Below are 20,783 nucleotides of genomic sequence, written 5' to 3'. Positions count from 1 at the left end.
GGCCCCTCACAGAACTCACGTCCAAAAATCAACCCAAGAAAGTCAACTGGACCGCAGATTGTCAAACAGCATTCGAACAATTGAAAGCCGCCATGTGTTCCGCCCCTGTGCTCCAGGCCCCCGACTACAGCCGGGAGTTCGTCGTCCAGACGGATGCCTCCGACCATGGCATTGGGGCAGTCCTGTCTCAAGTGAGCACCGAAGGCCTTGATCAGCCAGTGGCCTTCATCAGCAGACGACTCCTACCACGAGAACAACGCTGGAGCACCATAGAGAGGGAGGCCTTCGCTGTGGTGTGGGCCCTCAAGAAGCTCCGGTCCTACCTCTTTGGCACACACTTTCGGGTGCAGACCGACCACCGACCCCTGCAGTGGCTGATGCAGATGCGGGGGGAAAACCCGAAGTTACTACGTTGGTCCATCTCCCTACAAGGGATGGACTTCACTGTTGAACACCGGCCTGGGCCAGATCACGCCAACGCGGATGGCCTGTCCCGGTTTTTCCGCCTCGACGAGGAGAGTCCCCAAGAGGATGGGTAACTCTCCCCGCCTTCAGCTGGGGGGGACGCATGTTGGACAGGCCACATGAAGGGCCGCTCTCCCCCGGCCCGACCAGGCCCGAGCCCGGTCACGCAAGTACCACACACCACCATTGCACGTCCTCCGTCCCCTCAGGGACCCCTGCCTTCGAACATATCGACCTCGTGGGCCCGATCCACTGCTGGCCCGCGCGCCCATCCGGGGCGCCATCTTGGACACTCCACCACGAGGCCGCCTGGCCCCCGATCGACCTCAACCCTGGGCCTAGCCAGGCCTCAGACATCCCGGCACCACCATCCACCCAGGAGGTGAGCGGGCTACTTGGCAAGTCAATGGGAGAAAGAGGTGTCGATGGCTCTCCCCCGCCAAGTGCCGCTCGCCCATCGCCTCCCCGGGCGCTGGCTCCACCCCCCTGCTGGGTGTCTGGACTCCCTCATCCCGGACCTCCCGATCTCCAGGTGCGAGGGTCCGGACATCAAAGAACATCAGCCCTATAACTGGGGCAGCTCCAGAGCAGGAAGGCAGTTGTATCTTGGAGTCGAGAGACGCAAAGAAGAACTCATCCTTGACGGACTACTGGCGCTGCCGTAGCTCTGCCTTGTGCACCTTCGTCTTGCCTGCTGGCGCTGCCGCAACCTTCGTAAACCTTCCGATCCTTCATCGTCGTCGGGACCTGCTGGCGTGGCCGCGGACCGTTTGTAACCATCATCTCATCGGGACCTGCTGGCTCCGCCGCGGACCGTCGTTTCCTTCGTCCATCTCGGGACCTGCTGGCTCCGCCGCGGCCCGATCATCTAGAACGCCGAGCTCGAGGATTGAGAGCTATTTCCACCTTTTTGGTAACAAGACTGTCCCGCTACCCTTTTCCCAAACCAGAGACCAGTATCGAGGGGACCCCTGAGTCCAGACCTCCTTGTACCATTCCATCGTACTTAAAGAATTGCCTATAAAGTCTCGTTGAACTTTACCCTTGTGTGGTGTCCGTCTGTGGGGGGGGAAGTTACTTGTCTGTACGATCGCTGGAGACGGCTCTCCCCGGAGACCTCTCCCCTTATCCTCGGCCGACCCTCCCGGTCCGTCTAACACATTCGAATGTATGGAAAAGGGTGAAAGGGAAGGCTTTTATTTGAAGGGAGTTCCTGAAGATGATAGAACTCCGCCCACAATTTTGTCTGTTCTGTCATTCCTGAGGATAGAGTAGTCAGGGGGTACCAGAAGATCAAGCAAAGTATGAGATGAGTCGTTAAACCAGGTCTCAGTGAGGAAGAACATGTCAAGATTATGTTGGGTGATAGTGTCAGAGATTTCCAATTTGTGTTTAATTGCAGATATGCCGTTGTGGAGCAAGCAGTGCAGCTCTGATGCATCTGTTTTGGTGATGGGGGGTTTAGGGATGTTAAGGGAGATAGGGATAAGATTCTTGGATGAGGGTGCCCGGTAAGAGGGAGGCTGGTAAGTTCTGACAGAGGAGATGGTCTGAATAGTAAACTGTATAGAATTATTAGGAGAGGAAGGTGGAGGGGGAGGGACGTTGGTGGTCTTGTAGCTGGCCAGTAAGTTGGTGATGTCTGCAGAGGACAGACTGTGGTTGGCTTTATTGAGGCATGGGAGCAAGGAACTCCTCGGGAGGATATAAGGGAAGGGGGACAACTTTGCACTTAAAAGTGAGATGGACCCTACAAGCTGGGAAATGGAAGAGATGAGAATCAAGCTTATTTTGCAGGCAGAGGAGAGCTGAGCACAAACCGTTGGGTGGCACGATGGATAAGGGAGGGAGTGCAGAGGGTGAAGGAGGACAGGGTGGGGTGCGGGAATGGGATAAGGGAGGCGGTGCAGAGGATGAGGGAGGACGGGGAGGGATGGAGGAGCGGGATACAGGAGGGAGTGCAGAGAGTGAGAGAGGATGGGCGGGGTGGGGGAACAGGATAAGGGAGGGAGTTTAGAGGTGAGGGTGGGGGAATGGGTGGGGAGTTGGGGAGCAAGGGTAGAAGGTGGGGGAAGATGGTGGACGATAGCAGTGGATGGTGAAACAGTGGTGGGAAGAGAAATATTTTTACTGGTGTTGAACAGAGGGGAAGAGTAGAGATCATGAATAGGAGGAGAAAGTTGAGGGAGGAGTAGGAGGGGGGTCAAATGAAGGCAAAAGGTAAGGGGAGAAGAGAGGAGAAGAGGCTGAACAGGGAGGGGAGGGGTCAGATGAAGGCCAAAGGTACGAGATGAAGAGGCTGTACAGGAGGTGAGAGGGGTCCAAGGAAGGCCAGAGGAATGGGGAGAAAAGAGAGGATGGTGCTGGACAGGTACTGTAGGCTATGAGAGGTGAATGTAGGGGGACAGGTAACAGGTGGAGTGGGGGCAATTGGGCTAGATGGACCCTGAGGGAGGAGTAAGGGACTGTAAGGTCAGAGGGAAAGATGAGGAAGGAATTGTTGATTAGGGAGACATGGTTAGGAAACAAAGGATGAGGAAGAGGAGGTTGAAGAGAGATGAGATGTGGAAGAGAAGAATTAAGGGTACAGGGAGGGGAAAGAGTGGAAAGGGATAAGGAGACAGGGGGAGGGAAGGTAAGTAAAGTTGATCGGTAGACCAGGTTGTAAAAACGGTGGAATAAGAAGGGGGAGGTGGGTTGAATTAGGAGGATTAGGGGTAGGCGAAAACATTGGAGAATTGGGCAGATGCAAGGTGGGGAGGAGGAGTGGAGGCCGGAGACAAGGCAGTCAAGATAGGGGGAGGAACCTCTTAGGAAGGGAGTGGAGTGGGAGAAGAGGGAGCAAAAGCAGGGGGGGAACAAAGGGTAGGCCTGTACCTCCCGGAAGAGCGGCCTGATGGAGTATCGGGGATCAGGGGGGAGAAAGGAGAGGAGCTCTAAGGAGAATCAAGGGAGATCATAGTTGTATGGGTTGGATGAAGGGAGTGGAAGAGATGGTCAAAGAGCGATAGAGACAGTCAATCAATCAATCATTCATGGGCATTTGTATAGCACGCTACTCACCCGGTCGGGTCTCAAGGCGCTGGGTGGGGGGGTCCACTACTGCTCGAGAAGCCAGGTTTTGAGGAGCTTCCTGAAGGAAAGGTGATCCTGGGTCAGTCGAAGGTGGTTGGGGAAGGAGTTCCATGTCTTGGCTGCCAGGTAGGAGAAGGATCTTCCCCCAGCGGTGGCTTTGCGGATGCATGGAACGGCGGCGAGGGTGAGGCTGGTTGATCGTAGCTGGCGGGTGGGCGCGTAGAAGGCAAGCAGTTGTTGAGGTACTTGGGGCCCAGGTCGTGGAGGGCCTTGTGTGCGTGGGTGAGGAGCCTGAACGTGATCCTCTTGCTGACGGGGAGCCAGTGCAGGTCTCTCAGGTGGCCGGAGATGTGGCTGTGTCGGGGGACGTCCAGGATGAGTCGTGCGGAGGCATTCTGGATGCGCTGGAGTCTTTTCTGAAGTTTGGCTGTGGTTCCGGCGTAGAGGGTGTTTCCGTCGTCCAGTCGGCTGGTGACGAGTGCTTGAGTGACCGTCTTTCTAGTTTTAGTGGGGATCCATCGGAAGATTTTACGGAGCATGCACAGGGTGTTGAAGCATGAAGATGAGACGGCGTTGACTTGTCTGGTCATCGAGAGGGAGGAGTCCGGGATGAATCCCAGGTTGAGTGCGTGGTCCGTTGGTTTGGGATGGGTGCCCAGGGCAGGGGGCCACCAGGAGTCATCCCAGGTGGAGGGCGATGATCCCAGGATGAGGACTTCCGTCTTGTCTGAGTTCAGTTTCAGGCGGCTGTTCTTCATCCACTCGGCGACTTCTTTCATCCCTTCGTGCAGGCTGGTTCTGGCGGTGGCGGGGTCATTGGTGAGGGAGAAGATCAGCTGGGTGTCGTCGGCGTAGGAGATTATGTTGAGGTTGTGTTTGAGTGCGATGGCTGCGAGAGGGCTCATGTAGACGTTGAAGAGGGTTGGGCTGAGTGATGATCCTTGTGGTACGCCCAGATGACTTTGGTGGCCTCGGATCTGAGCGGGGGAGGCGGACTCTCTGGGTTCTTCCGGCAAGGAACGAGATGATCAACTCCAGTGCCTTCTCTTGGATTCCGATGTTGCTGAGGCGCTGCACTAGGGTGCGGTGGCAGACAGTGTCGAATGCTGCAGAGAGGTCCAGGAGGATGAGGGCCGCTGTTTCCCCATTGTCGAGCAGGGATCTGATGTCGTCAGTGGCTGCGATGAGGGCGGTCTCGGTTCTGTGGTTGGCTCGGAAACCGGACTGCGAGGGGTTGAGGGATCCGTTCGTCTCGAGGAAAGCGGCAAGCTGACTGTTGACGGTCTTCTCGATGATGTTGGCAGGAAAAGGGAAGAGCGAGATGGGGCGGTAGTTCTTGAGGTCGGTGGGATCTACCGTTGGTTTCTTCAGGAGGGCGCTGATCTCGGCGTGTTTCCAGGTCTCCGGGAAGGTGGCCATGTTGAAGGAGGTGTTGATGACGTCGCGGAGTTGGGGTGCGATGATGGAGTCGGCCTTGTTGAAGACGTGGTGGGGGCAGGGGTCGGTTGGTGATCCGGAGTGGATGGTGCTCATTGTGCGGGTGGTGTCTTCGGTGCTGACCGGGGTCCAGGCATAGAGGGTGGTGGTGGGGGGCGTTGGTTCGGTGGTTGGGTGCGTGGTAGGTGCGCCAAAGCTGTTGTGTATATTGGCGAACTTGCTGTGGAAGAACGAGGTGAGTGAGTCGCAGAGGTCTTGCGAGGGGGCGATGTCGTTGTTTCCGGCGCTGGGGTTGGAGAACTCTTTGATGACGCTGAAGAGTTCCTTGCTGTTGTGGGCGTTGTTGTCCAGTCGTTCTGTGAATGCTGTCTTCTTGGTGGTGCGGATCAGCTGGTGGTGTTTGCGGGCGGCGTGCTTGAGGGCAGTCATGTTGACAGTGGTCTGGTCGTGGCGCCAGGCTTTCTCGAGTGTGCGGCAGTTCTTCTTGAAGTTTTTGAGTTTGTTGGTGAACCAGGAGGCTTTCTTGCTGCCCGGTCCTTCAGCGGTGCGAGGTCATTTGCGCAGTTGGTTAGCCACTGTGTGAGGTTGTTGGCTGCTTTGTTGGGGTCCGTTGTGCTGGCGGGAGGGTTCTGTCGGAGAGAGGTGGTGAGCTGCTCGGTGGTGATCTTGCTCCATCTTCTGCGAGGAATCTGTTGCGGGTGGTGGTGGGTCGTTGTTCTTCTGAAGCTGAAGTGGATGCAGCTGTGGTCAGTCCAGTGGTGTCCGGTGGCGTGGCTGAAGGAGATGTGCTTGCTGGAGGAGAAGACGGGGTCAAGCGTGTGGGCGGCGTAGTGGGTGGGGGTGTTCACCAGTTGCTTGAGTCTGAGTTTGGCGAGGTTGTCCAGTAGGGTGGTGGTGTTGCTGTCCTTGTTGTTTTCCAGGTGAAAGTTGAGGTCCCCTAGGAGGATGTAGTCAGCGAAGGGGAGTGCGTGCGGGCTGATGAAGTCTGCGATGTCTTCGCTGAATTGTATGCATGGTCCCGGGGGTCTGTAGATGAGGGTGCCTCTGAGGGTGGTCTTGGGATCGGTGTGTATCTGGAAGTGGAGGTGTTCGGCGGCGGTGAAGGTGTTGGTCGGGGTTGGTCGTGATGTGGATGGTGTTCTTGTGTAGGATGGCGATGCCTCCTCCAGTCTGGTTGGCGCGGTCGTTCCGGGTGATTTTGTATCCGTCTGGGATGGCTATGGCGATGTCAGGCGCTGAGGAGGCATTCATCCAGGTTTCTGTAAGGAAGGCGATGTCTGGTGATGTTGTGTCGAGTAGGTTCCAGAGTTCGATGGCGTGTCTGTGGACGGAGCGGGTATTGAGCAGGATGCACTTGAGGTGGTTGTTGCTGGTGCTCGGCTTGGCGGGTGTGGTGCAGGTCCGGATGCAGGTGAACTTGCAGGCTTGGCAGGTGAAGGGTCCGTGTGTGCGTTTCGGGGTGGCTCAGTAGCAGGCGGGGTTCCGGCCAGGTTTGAGTGCATAGAGGGTGGCGGTGTCATAGGTTCGTCATGTGGGCTGGCGTCCACGGGGGCCAGGGGTCCTGGCGCTTGGCGCGGTCCAGGCGCGGACGGGCGCAGACGGGCTTGCCTTTGGCGCACAATCGGCATGCCTGCTGCGCTTGACCGCTGCGCGTACGCGTGGGCTCCATATGAGGCAAAGTGGGAGGGCGGAGCAGCTGGGAGGCAGGAGCGGGGGGGCCAATCAGGTACAGAATAAGAAAGGGGCGAGGCTGCGATGGAGCAGCGGCGGGAAGCAGGGAGCGGGTGGGGGCACCCGAGGGAGTGGCGAGGCACGCTAAATCAGGCACAAGTGAAGGAAAGGCAGAAGTCAAAAATTCACAAGAACAGGAAACATACAAATATTACACTAATTACAAAGGCAGAAGAACACCACACAATAGCAGGGAAATGTTTACAGTGAGCACGAGGATCGGCCCGCAAAATGGAACAGGGAGACCGAGCAGCATTGAGGGGCACCGCTGGTGAGCCGTACGGCGTGGGGGGTGTCCTGAGGTCAGGAGTCTCTGGCTTGAATCATGACAGTGCCATTATTGTAAAGTGTAATGGTGAGACAGCCATTAAAGCTACTGGGGGGGACATTTTTAGCCGCTGTCCATGTGGGATAGGTGAGGAGGAGGAGACGTTGAAGGAATTGAAGAAGCTGGTGGACCAGGAAGGGATATCATGAGTGAAAAAAATGAAGTCATTTTTGAGCTTCCCTAGGCGCCCGTTATGGAATTAATCAACAAAGAGGAAATCAGGGAATTGTTCAATGGTGTTGTGCTCAAACCGTTTTGCTGCTGCTTTGGACATATTAGGGGGGATACATGACTTTGAAGCAGTTAACTCCCGACTTAATTCGAATGGAAGCAATGATAGGGAGAAAAGGGGACACTAGGGTAGCAATAGTGCAAAGAAGAAGAATAATAAGAGGAGGGCGCATATTTCGGAAGTCGAGTGAGGATAATCCAATAAGATTGTTATCCGGAGTTGAGTGAGGATAATCCAAAAAGATTGTGGTCAGGAAGCGATTAGAAATGCAGGGACAGGGACTCTGGTCTAACTCCCTTATAATAAAACATCAGACCGGTGGGATAGAAGGTTAGCTTGCCTCCAGTGGCAGAGAGGGTGTGGGAACATAATGGGGCAAACCCTACCACCAGGGATTAGGACCTCCAAGTATGGAAACCAGCATGGAAATGGGAGTCACCTAGAGGATCACAGTGATAGGTATAGACATTTTCAGCTCCCCAGGGAAGAGGCCAAAATGGAATCCAAACTTCAACCAAGAGTACTATTAGAGGAGAACAAAATGGGCGCCAATTATCTGAATCACTAATCTCATGGGCCAACGAGCGAGCCAGGACAGCCCAACAGGAAATAACAGACCCAGTCTGGCTCACATGTTAAGACAAGACAGCAAACGGGACCGTAGGAGATCAGTACAATAAACGCATTATGCCCAACTTTCAACCAGCACCACGGTCTGATTCATGAGGCGCTCTCGGATGACAACGAGCACAGGACAGTTTCACCGCAGCTGGACTACTTAGAACTAACTAGCTGCTCGGACGATATAGCACCACTCAGAGGCGCAGTGCACAATACGGTGGTCGATACCAACCAACCAGCTGTTCAATCAACTCATCTGAATCATCCTGAACTGTGCTCTGTGCCTCCATCATGTCTCATCAGCAGACCCACCGGCACCCAGCATCCGACACCTGCAGTGAGGCAGAATCGCTGGTCTAACAAAGCCCAGGAGCATCAAGAGGCGTACGTCGCTCCGGACTTTCTACCTCCATAGTGATCTTTCCCACTGAGATAGCACAAGAGTCACGGGCCAAAAATCCTGGTGCGGAGGCCGGCATTACAACCACTGCAGCAGGGCGGACCGAGTGGGGAGATTAGGCCCAAGGGCATATGGCGTCACCGGGAGCACCTCAGGAGTCAGCGCATGATTCACAGTCCAGAACTCCTGGTGCGGTAGCCAGCATTTTCACCCCAGGCAGCAGGGCGGATCGGCTCAGGGAGTGTAGCCCCTCGGGTACTCGGCGTCTACAGTATCTCTGCCGCGGTGAAGGGGGCGGTGAGTAATAACATAATGTTATTATCATTTTCTTTTGTCCTCCTGCTGTGGCAGCTAGTGTGAGGGCGGCGGTGCTGCAGAGATGGGGAGGAGTGGTAGAACACTCCTAAGTGCGCAATGACTGTTTGGCTGGTCGTCTCGGGCAACCCAAAACAGTCATTTGCACGTTCCCTCTTTACAGCCTGCATGGAGAACATGCCCACCCCTCAGGCCCCTGGCTGACCGCCGTGTTGCGGCTCAGACCAATCACAATGCTGCATTGCAGTGTTGTGATTGGCTGTGGGGAGCCTGGGAGCCCTGGTGCTTCCAGTTTCCAAAAAAGCCATTAAGAGGATGTAGGAGAGGCAGTGGCAGCCGGCCAGCTGGGAGTTTTTTTTTTCAAACCAACCCCCTCCCGCACCTCACTACCCGAGCCACTGCTGCTTCCAGGTAGCAGACGCGACCGGCAGGGCTGAGCCTGACGAGTGAATGGAGTGGAGGTTGGCTAAGCTGTGATGATCGCGCACATGTTCGCTGCAACTCACCTGTGCTGTACATGTTATCCTATATTGCCAGGTTACTAAGCAAAATGAAAATTAAGTTTAAAAAACAAACAAAAAAAAACAGAGCTGCCAACGGGCTTGTTGCATAATGTTCAACCAGCCCATGAAGTTGTAAGGCCACCTAGCAATATCAAAGTTGTGATTCCCTTCAAACCCTCCGGGCTGTCCAGGGCAACTTGCACGAGTAGGCAAGGCTCATGGCAGAGGGTGTGATGGCTGAGGCTGAACTCAATGTGGCAAAGCTAGAATGGCTAGCCGGAGTTATTACATAGTTAAAACAGTAACCCTTTCAGATTGATTTACCCAAATTACAATCAATATATTACTGCTTGCGATAGTTATCGTGATTACAATTACTGTGCTGCTTGTAATCAAGTAATCATCATCTCCCATCGGAAACAAAGACCAATGTTATCCTATTGAAGGGTATGTAACTACGGATCCCAGAGCTAATATTGTCACCCTACTTGTGGTAATCCCTAGCTGAGCGTGAGCCCTACAAAATTATGACCAGAAACACAATAATTAAGCAACTTGTGGTTAACTTCAACAAAGCATGAACAGATAAATAACAGTGCTTTAATTGTTTGCACTTTAGGGGTTTTGCCAGATGCATGCTTTGTCTCTTGGGTAAGAGCTTTGGGTTTTCACAGTACCATAAAAGTTGGATACCGCCATAGGGTCCCAACAACCCAGAATCAATGCTCCATGTCCCAGAAGAATGGATCTTGATAGAGAATGGAACAGTCAAGCCTCTGACCCCGATGGGAAATGGGTTGAGGGAGATGAGGGGGGGGGAGTTCAAAAAGGGGCCAGGTAGGAAAAAAAATCAAGTATGGATGCATGTGGAAAAGCAGCCAGTTACTGTCGAATGCCCAGGCTGTTGGCGCAAGGACGCCTCTAATTTCCCATAGCAAATAGTTACCAAATAAAGAGACAGGCGCTGGAAGATGGAACGCAAGAACAGGGTTTATTTCTCATGAGGAGAGCCTGTCATTTCGGACACGCACACAGAATGTCTTCGGGAGGTGCTCTAAGCACATCTCTGAGGCCTGGCCTCTTATACACAGGTTTATTGCTTTATTACACGTGACACATTCTTGTTAAGACTTTGATGTACGGAAAGACATCCTTGGAATCCCCACTTCGAGCCCGTTCCCACACATATCTTCAGTAAAGGTCCCCACCCCGGTCACAGTAGGTGATGGCTATTCCACAGCAGGATACCCTGTCGATTCCCGGAATGGGTGTATCTGATCGGATCGCACAGGGTGGGGGGGGCCTTGATTAGTCGGGGATCCTTTGAATCGGAGCAGCTGCTTACTGTAAGGGGGCCAATAAATGGCAGCTGTAGGACCAGGTGGTGGCTTGGGAGCGGGGCAGGGCAGAGGAAGGGGGTTCATCAAAGGCCGGGAAGGGGGGGGTCGCTTCCGAGGTCAGGTCGCGCTGGGGAGGGGTGTAAGGTCAATGCACGGGAGAGCGGGGGTGGTCAGAGAGTACGGGTGGGGGGTTCGCAGCGCCAGGGGGACGCGCTGGTGATCGGCGAGGGGCAGAGGGGTCATGGCGCTTTCAAAATGGCTGCTGCTTACTAGAGCGTACGGGCCTGAGTGGGGGCAAGGTGGCACCGATTATGTTGACATCGCAAACCAGATTTTAACAGTCCTCCCTTTTCAACATATCTATCCAGCTTGTCTCGCCGACATCCACCTTCGTTAAATTCTTATCCTCGACATCGTAAATGATTTCAGGCGTTCTCTCTTCACAGTACAGAGTCTTAGGACAGACAGAAATAATCTGACAGAATTGTACATAATTACATGTAGTTGATGTGATAGGCGAGGAGGTAGCGCATACAAAATTACATCAGCTGCGTCATATGTCAGACCCGGAGATAGGAGGAGGGAAGCTCGCTTGAACACAAACATGATATCATAAAAACGTTCTGGCAGAACAAGGGATATTACGTACATTACTTAAGGCCTAGACTTCGTGTGGATCAAACTAGACAGCATATTCATGTGCATGGCTGATGTTATACAATTGTCATTATACAAAGTTAATATTTCTTAACCATCAGTGTACAGTTGGAAGTGACCGATGTAATATCTCGAAAACTTGATTGGAAGTAGTCAATACGAAAGTGGTTGGGAGAGGAATTCAACTCGACATGAGTTACAGTCAGGGGGGGGAGGGGGTAATGTCCAAAAGGGAGTTCTTCTTTCCAGTGTCCTATTACAGCGAGCCATCACTGGTAGGCTCTCATTGTTCTTCTTTCGTTGGCACTGTTGAGCACCGGCGGTGGAGCTAAGGTCCAGCTCGAATCCAGGTTTTCACGTTGCAGGGTGTGAACATTCTTTGCTCTCGGATCACAGTCCTGTTTTGTCCTGTTCCTTAACAAATTTTATCATAGGTACCTTTAGACGGGGTACCCGCATTTTGTTCTTCTTTCGTTAAGTCAAGTTCAAAAATCCCATAAAAAAGGGGGGGGGGTAGGGGCGTGTTTTGGGAGGCCGAGGGAAGAGGGGGGGAGTGGGATTGGATCAAAAGCGGACCAAGGAGGGCAGAGTCTTTTAGCAATGTGTCCATCAATCGGGCTCAACGGGCTGGGACTTCAGGCACGAGCTGATCAATGAGCAGGGGGCTTCTGGACAGCCCTTCTTTCTACCACTTCCCATGTTGAGAATGGTGCCTCGTCCCGCATCTCTTCACTCCGAGGCCCCCCCTTGGTCGAGGCCATAGGTGTTCCACGATCCGCAGCCAGGCTGTGCGTCACGTCCGTCCCCTCTCCTCCGATGACCGCATGTTATCTTTGAATAAGTAAAAAACAAATCTTAGGGAACTGGTAGGGAAGACGTTTACATACTTCATTCTCTCTCCCAACCCCAAGTAGTTGGGGAAACGTTTATCGGTCACTCTATGGTGGATGTCTATTAACTCTTACATCGGTGTATGCTACTAACTCATAAATCATTGCTGTGATGCAGGTTTGCGAGTGCCCCTGCAAATTTCCATCATCAGGTCTGCTAGGTGTTTATTCCTGTACTTTACAAACGTGGCAGGAAGTCTGACATCTATCAACTACCTGGTCTATCAAAATTCGAACCGGCTTCTCCGGTAGAGACTCGTCTTTCTAACACAAGCCTTGTTGATTCATATTTTTCTCCAGGGACTGCTAAGTTTATGAAAAAGTGCGAGGTGCTACTGTAACGGGCTCACAAGTATCTGTTTCGGGGAGGAACACAAGCTAAAAAAATTTCTTGCTGGAGATAATGGTTAAACTTTATCAGTTTTAAGCGATGCATCTTCAAAAACAAGGTCATCAGCTATTTCTTAAAATATCCAGGGACGGCTAGTAAAGAACTTGGACTATTCTGGAGGAACGGGGGTGTTTAGACGTTCTACTTTTGGGCAATGGGCGGGGCGATCTGAGCGATGGAGGTGTTGTTGTTAGAGCTCTAAAACAACAAAAACCACTGACGTATAGTTCCCGTAATAAGGGCCAGATTGGGGGACATCAGTCGTCTTACCTGTCCTTTCTTTCTCAGTAGTGTGGCAAGATACGGTCGTTTTGCTTCTGTTAATTTGTTCGAACCCTTGTCGAGTTTAAGCCAATTATACATATACCAAGGAGGTACAGTGTCATTATTTATATAAAAGAGGGCAAGGGGCCTTCAGTGAGGAAGAAAGAAAGAAAGGGAGAGAGAGAGAGAGAGAGTGAGAGAGAGGGCGAGAGAGAGAGAGAGAGAGGGAGAGAGGGAGAGAGACGTGTGCATCAAGTAGGCTATTTGGTACACGAACGACATAAAACGAGGGAGAGAGAGAGACAAACGCGTACGATAATAGGCTACTTGGTGCACACACAACATAGAGCAACACGGGTCAGGTTTACGTATAAGAACACAAGCCGAGGGAAAACATAAATTCAACGTTCACGTACACACAAATACCGGATAGGGTGTGACAGTACATACATCAAACACAGAAACCTAAGACGAAGACACAGAGCCATTTTGGGCAAGGCGACCTTTCTTTTCCTTTCCTCCTTCTATACGTGCTGCGTATTTTCAGTATTCTCAGTAATTCATTTGGGGGTCGCTTTTTGCCTTTTTCTTCCTCCCTAATCGTCGGCAACCTTAGCTGGTGGCCTCTTATGAAAATACTTACTCTTTGTCAATAAGGTCGGGGACTAATCCGGGGACTAATCCGGTTGTGCTTATACTCACGGTGGGGTCTTCGAACTTTTTAGCAAATGATGATCCAAGCTGAGGCAAAGGAGGGTGTCAGTCGGGGGAGCAATGGTGCAGCTTTCACTTCTACGTCTATGAGGGTGCAAGAAGAAGGGGGTAAATCTAAAACATTGACAACATTCCTAGTTTCTAGGTGGAGGGGACTTGGGTGAACCTCAACCCGGGGTACTCCTTGACTTTTTCTTATTTAGTCGGCGTATGAATTCACTCATTGGCGCGCTCTAGTTTGGTTGCATGTTTGTGGAGCCAGCTGGAGTCACGTTTTGTCATACTGCGATAACCCGTCAAGTTTCTGATGCAGGCCATCCTCCCAGTCGCTAGCTTCAGAGAGAGACAGTCGTTTCTGAGTAAGGAAGTGCTATGTCTTTGTTTGTTCGTCGTATGTAGGCACCATGTTCAGGCCCACTTTCCCCATTCCATCGACTGTTCGATCACTACTTTAGTCACACACAAAGCATTCTCTTATTGATCCAGACGTGTGCAAAACGTATTTAGTCAAGCTATACGCATCAGGGCATTCACACGCACATTCATACCACACAAATTCTTCACGTTCCCAGGGGTAGCCCCCGCATACAATGTACCTTCTTACAGTGCTAGCCTAATTTCCGCGCGGAACATGGTGAGTCTTAGGTCTTCTCCGTAGTCCAGTCGAAGTACTGATGCGACCTGCAGGAAATGGGGGGGGAGAAGGGGAGGGGGCAGCGTTCAAAGCACATCAGCGCGCATAAACACAAAAATCTCTTTACTTACCACGTACTCGACTTATCTCCGCGGGACGCAGTGCCTGGCATCTCGTCGTTTAAGCCCAGAGGAACTGGTAGTGCGGAAAAGACAATCAATGGTAGGCTGTTTATTACATAGATCGCTCGAGTGGGGTATCACAGACCGTGTGCAGGGAAGGGTCAAAACCAGAGGTGGTCAGTGTAAAGTGAGGGGGTGACGGGATCCATGTTCTCATTCGGAGAAGAGGAATGGTCTGCAGTAGTGCAGGGTCGTTCCTATTCGCCGGGCATGGAAACTAGAGGGGTTAGATGGTATTCCTTTGGAGTGGTTTAAGGGCATCTAAAACAACTTCCCTGATACACGTGTGATGCAAAGCAAAGACTACGAAGTCTTTGGGTTCCGAGGACCCAGATGCATTTAGAGTTTATCATTAACAATGTTCCAGGCTAATGTATTTTCTCGGGAAATTTACGACTGTCCTGCAAGTAAATATTCCTATTTCGAAAAAAAAAGGCGTTTCTTCGTCCCACGAGGGAGCCGCTGAGCAAAAGAGGCTCGGTCTACTGTCTTAGTTGCTGATAGGTCTAAATATCGGATTCTTATCGATCGCTTTATGCTGCAGGGTGAAAAACACAGCAGACCTTGACCATTTATCTTTACAGCATTTCTGCGTACTGTACCTTTTAACCGTCATGTAATCGGACTGCTTTATTTCACTTGCCTTTTACTTATTCGAAAACAGTGGCTATTATTCAAAACTTTACCAATCTAGGTGCTACTACCATGTTTTATTTTAAAACCTTTATTGTGAAAATGTCAGTATACAAATACGGGCCTATAACCACGTGGGCCGGCCACGGAGGAAACTGGAATCGTATATGGTGAGGGGATATTTACACTGTAGAAAAACGTAACGGGCTGGCCATTAGGTTGCAGGAACTAAGGTGTCTAACAGTTGTGGAATCGGTGGACATAAATTTTATAATCAAAGTACGACAGGACCAGTTACAATAAAATTATCTAGATATACATTTGCGGGCAAGTACCATGAGTAAAGTCAATTCGAACTTTCAATAGTACAGTAATCAATAATATATCAGAACTTAATATCAATAGGGATGTCCAAATGTTCAGTCAGTACCCGTCCCCGCCTGCCATGTGCTTCAAAACTGCATACATACCTCGTGATATCAAGGCTGAGCAACCAGTACACAACAAGGAGTTGCGAGTCTCATTTATACCGGCGCCATTTTGGGCGAGGCCGGGCAGGTCCAGAATATAGTCAAAATGTCTCCACCAACCAGCGGTCGGACCAGAACCCCTTTCGGCAGTCCAAAAAAGTTCAGTTAAATGACAACAGAAGGGACAGGCAACAAGAACCATCCGTCAAAAGAGGGGAGGGCAAGTTCTTCCCTACCGGGTCACGTTGGGGCTCCACCGGAACTGATCGAATTGGTAGTCTACAGTGTTTCTGGATGTTTCAGACTGAAGCTGGCGTCAGCATGAGAGCACCACCATCTCGTGGCTACGTCGTGGCCATTCCGCAAGCAATCATGGCAGCCGCTCCCCACCGGAAGCCGGCGGGAGTCGGGGGCCCCGGTGACTTTTGTAGAATCTTCAAGGCTGAGGGGACGCTTTCGGGAATGCAGCCCATGCCCTAGCAGGCAAGCGTCCGAGTTCCAGGGTTGCCCAGAGCCATCCTTGCAGGCCAGGCCCAATTCTGTGGAGCCGACCGCCATTTTGTGAGCTCCGTGGCAGCCGCCTATCGCTGCACCGCAAGAGTGGGCGCAATTCAGCCGGATGGCGGGTGAGACGCTGTAGCCGCAAGAGCAGGCGAAACTCAGCTGGCCGAGCGAGGCACTGTGCCGCAAGAGCGGGCGAAACTCAGCTGGCCGAGTGAAGCGCTGGGGTGCAGCTGAGGGGGCCTCCACCTGGGGAGGAGGGGGAGGCTAGTTCGCGCCGCCTCTCCCTCCCAGTGCACCCCACACCGTCTCCCGGCGCAGGTATATGTGATGGTCGGATCAGGCAATAAGAGGGGTGGGGAGGGGTCATCAGCAAGGCATTCACCCCCCCCACCCGTGGCTCGCTGGATGCCACCTCAGCATGGACGAATGGCAAAGCCAGTACAACAACATCGTGGCCGTGGTGCCTCCGGGCCATCCACACAACGACCTCTTCGGCCGATGGCTGCCAGCAAGGCCCCGCCCTATACATGCCGGGGGCCTCGTCTTCCGGATGGGCGTAGCCGCGGACCTGCTGCACTTCGGGAGTTTCCGGAATGGGGGTAGGTATCTGTTGACTTTTATCTGTACCATGTTGCCGTTATTGGGCGGGGTGGGCGGTGGAGCCGATCTACCTTGCTGCCATCACGGTGTTGAGTTCGATTCCTCCCACTAGTTTCATATTTCTCGTGAAGGGTTGTTCCTAGTGTTTCTATTTTAGCGTGGTCAAAGGGATCCCATCAGTGGCCTACTGATCTTGCTCGATTCCTTTTGTTTTTCTTAGCGAATTTTATGCCATAATTTACTAGGAAGGTACAGCAGCTAATCCGTATTTTATATATATGTCCTCTTTATTAGGAGTGCCCTCTGGTGGAGCCGGATGAGCTACCTCTAATAAATGGTCCGGGTAGAACCAATTACCAATCAGTGGGGAGAAGATAGGCATGACGGGTTACAACGGGAGACAAAAGTCTGCACTACCTATCTTTTCACTGCATGCAAAGACAGAATATCTCTATTCCACGTTATTTGTAAGCAGAGAATACCTCCAAAGAACCAATATCGAACAGTCAATGTTCGGTCAATCAAACAATCAATGGGGAGAATAAATAGGCACGACGGGTTACAACGGGAGACAAAAGTCTGCGTTACCTACTCTTCACTATCTGCAAAGGAGGATAGAATACTTTTATTCTTCCCCGTTTGCAGACAGAGAATTCTCCAAGAGCAACCAATGTATCAAGTAGCGACCAAGGCCAAACGAACCAACCAACGAGTAATACTAGTATTTCCAAACAATTCCAATACAAACAATCAATCGATTAATCAATCAGATGGATAAAACCATCCTACCAATCAGATGTATAAACGTCCTATTTAACCTTACCCGGAAATCGTGGACAGTTCTTGGCCTTCCCCTTCCAGCGCCCGATTGTCCTCTTACTCCAATTTTACCGCAGCACTCCTGTGGGGTCCCAGTCAGGACAGCAGGTCACTCAAGAGAGGTCCGTTCAGAATCGGTGAAGTTCACTCGATCGGCAGCCAGACGAGGGTCCTCTCCAGGCAGGTATACTCCAATCGTTTAGACGTTCACCCCGTCGTCGGGACCTCTCTCACTGAACGCACATGTCGCTGATGGGCCCCGCGTTGGGACGCCAATTGTGGAAAAGCAGCCAGTTACTGTCGAATGCCCAGGCTGTTGATGCAAGGACGCCTCTAATTTCCCATAGCAAATAGTTACCAAATAAAGAGACAGGCGCTGGAAGATGGAACGCAAGAACAGGGTTTATTTCTCATGAGGAGAGCCTGTCATTTCGGACACGCACACAGAATATCTTCGGGAGGTGCTCTAACCACATCTCTGAGGCCTGGCCTCTTATACACAGGTTTATTGCTTTATTACACGTGACACATTCTTGTTAAGACTTTGATGTACGGAAAGACATCCTTGGAATCCCCACTTCGAGCCCGTTCCCACACATATCTTCAGTAAAGGTCCCCACCCCGGTCACAGTAGGTGATGGCTATTCCACAGCAGGATACCCTGTTGATTCCTGGAATGGGTGTATCTGATCGGATCGCACGGGGTGGGGGGGGGCCTTGATTAGTCGGGGATCCTTTGAATCGGAGCAGCTGCTTACTGTAAGGGGGCCAATAAATAGCAGCTGTAGGACCAGGTGGTGGCTTGGGAGCAGGGCAGGGCAGAGGAAGGGGGTTCATCAAAGGCCGGGGAGGGGGGGGTCGCTTCCGAGGTCGGGTCGTGCTGGGGAGGGGTGTAAGGTCAATGCACGGGAGAGCGGGGGTGGTCAGAGAGTGCGGGGGGGGGCTCGCAGCGCCAGGGGGACGCGCTGGTGATCGGCGAGGGGCAGAGGGGTCATGGCGCTTTCAAAATGGCTGCTGCTTACTAGAGCGTACGGGCCTGAGTGGAGGCAAGGTGGCGCCGATTATGTTGACATCGCAAACCAGATTTTAACATGCAGCTGGCAAGAAAGACAGTTGGGGCTGGATCTCTACGCAGTCAGAGGAGGTTGGGGAGCACCTCTTCTCAAACTTACTGATGGTAGCAATACCGGCCATTGCCAGGCGGAGCTAGGAACAAACCCTCTCTGGGAATGTAGCTAGAAATCAAAGGAAAGAATGAAGCTGAATATGAACAGCAGCAAAAAACAGAGCAATATGTGAATGTAGACAATCTAGATGAAGACACAGAATTCAGATAATTCTTTGCCTTGATAGGGCCCAAGCCAGGCAGACCCACAGTATTGGAGCGGGGAAACTGTAGGCTGTAGGTATGGGAGGAGTTTGTCTTTCTACTCAGGTACCCACAATACCCATTCCCATATAGACCTTTTCTTTACCCCAGTTGAGACCCTTCAAAGTTTTGTGGAGGCTGAGTATAAGGCAAGAGGGGTTTCACAACACTCCCCACGTAGCATCACACTAGATTCACCACATACTCTGGGTCAGAGTGAGTGGAGCATGGTGGCGTGGAACTAACCAAGTAGCCAGGCACAGACCATTATTTAAAGAAAATAAATGTGGACTCAGTGGGGGAGGCTGCCACTTTATGGGGAGCATACAAGGCCATGATATGAGGGGTGCTTATATAAGGGGAAGTGGGGGGATAAACGCAGGAGAATGCAGCAATGTGGAAAAGGAACTGCTGAGCCTGGAAGAGGAAAGTGTGCTGCGGCCTTCAGAGGCCAAGAGTACACATCTTCTATGTAAACTGGAAGAGAATTGCTCCCTGGTATCAAATGCGGTAAAAATGGACAACATAGCACAAGCGAAGCGTTGTTACAGAGTAAACGATAAAGCATGAAGATGCTAGCATTGCTCAGCAATAGGGAGCAAAGTAGGCACCATGTCCGGGAAATATTAGGCCCTGATGGGGAGCCAGTAGTATGATCTGAAGCTGTAGCTGAGACAATGGCGGCCTACTTGCAGGATTTCTATGGGAGTCGTGCGCAGCCTTCCATGGTGGACTCAAGCAGTTTTGACCGGAACTGCCCATGCAGGAAGCTGGAAAAACAGGGTGCAAGAGATTGAGGATGAGTTGACTTTGAAGAGGTACAGCAGGAGTTAACCCAGTGATATTCACTGGGCCTGAATGGGCTTCCAGCGTGATTTTTTAAGAAACTGGCAGGTATTCTAACCCCACATCTCCACAAATTGTATTATGAGGCATATTGAATGGGAGAATTCCCTATAGATCTTCACTGGTGACAACTGTGTTGCTCAAAGAGGCACGTACCGACCGATATCGCTGCTCAACTCAGATGGTAAGGTGCTCTCCAATGTGCTGGTGAATCATGTGTTTCTGCATTTGTTACACCCGGGCCAGAATGGATTTTTGCCCCACAGGTTGACGAGGCTCAATCTCCGCCACCTACATAACAACATTGCCGTCGATAGGGGGACAGAGGTCCTGCTGGCTGTGGTCGTTGGACGCAAACAAAGTGTTTGACTCAGTGGTGTGGCATTTCCTTCTAGAAGTTATGAAAAAATGGGCTTCGAACCAAATTTTTTACCATGGGTTGGGCTCCTCTGCAAGACTCAGAGGGCCTGGGTTAAGGTGAATGGTAACCTGTCCCGGAGTTCCCCAACAGCTGAGGCACCAGGCAGGGCTAACTCCTGTCGCCTATGCTGTTTGCCCTGATGATAGAGGTGCTGGGAGACTAGATAAGGGTGGATGCCCAAATGTGGGGCTGGTGGTGAGGGGACTCGTGGGCCACCCACGCCCTGCCGCCAAGACTCAGCACAAGAAAAATAAAACAGATTATAAACCCTTTTTATTTTTCACATTTTTGAAAGTGCTGCCACAGCGGAGTAGCCTCCGCTGCCTAGAAATTCCGGGTAGCCTCCCCATGCTGCTTAAGGTGGTAAAGGACCACTTTAGATTCCTGGCTCTCTGAATATCGGTTGATAAGAGTACCCACTAGAAGGATAACTAAGCGTCACTTCTACACAGATTGTAGGTGGATGTAACCCACTGGAATTCACTTCCACTGTCTCTGATGGGTAGGGCCACTTTCTTCAAGACGATTGACCTTCCCTATCTCACGTACATCTTGCAGAGTAGTTCGTATGCTCTTTCGGATGTGTTATTTCTCAAGATAAATAGGCATGTGAGTGCCCTGCTTTGGTTAACAGCTCTCCATGTAATGCTCTGCCTACCCTCCAGCGGTCCACATACGCCAGCAGAATAGCTCTGACAAAGATCCATAAGTACTATGAAGCCGCCCAAGTTAGTATTGTGACCGAGTGGGTGTATACAGTGTTGAAGGACCCGGCCTACCAGCATGATCAGGATGCCCTGTGTGCCAAGGGATGCAGTCATGTGCCATATAGCGGAAGGATCAGCCCGGTTGCACCGGAAGCGACCAGAAAGTTACTTTCAGTGTGGCGCACCCTGCAGAGGGAAATGAGGTGGGAGAAAAGATTGACGTCAAAACCCACCC

This window comes from Lissotriton vulgaris, chromosome 2_1, assembly GCF_964263255.1.
Source record: "Lissotriton vulgaris chromosome 2_1, aLisVul1.2, whole genome shotgun sequence".
NCBI classification, from domain to species: domain Eukaryota; kingdom Metazoa; phylum Chordata; class Amphibia; order Caudata; family Salamandridae; genus Lissotriton; species Lissotriton vulgaris.
The sequence above is the reverse complement of the archived record's forward strand: the minus strand, read 5'-3'. Positions refer to the sequence as shown.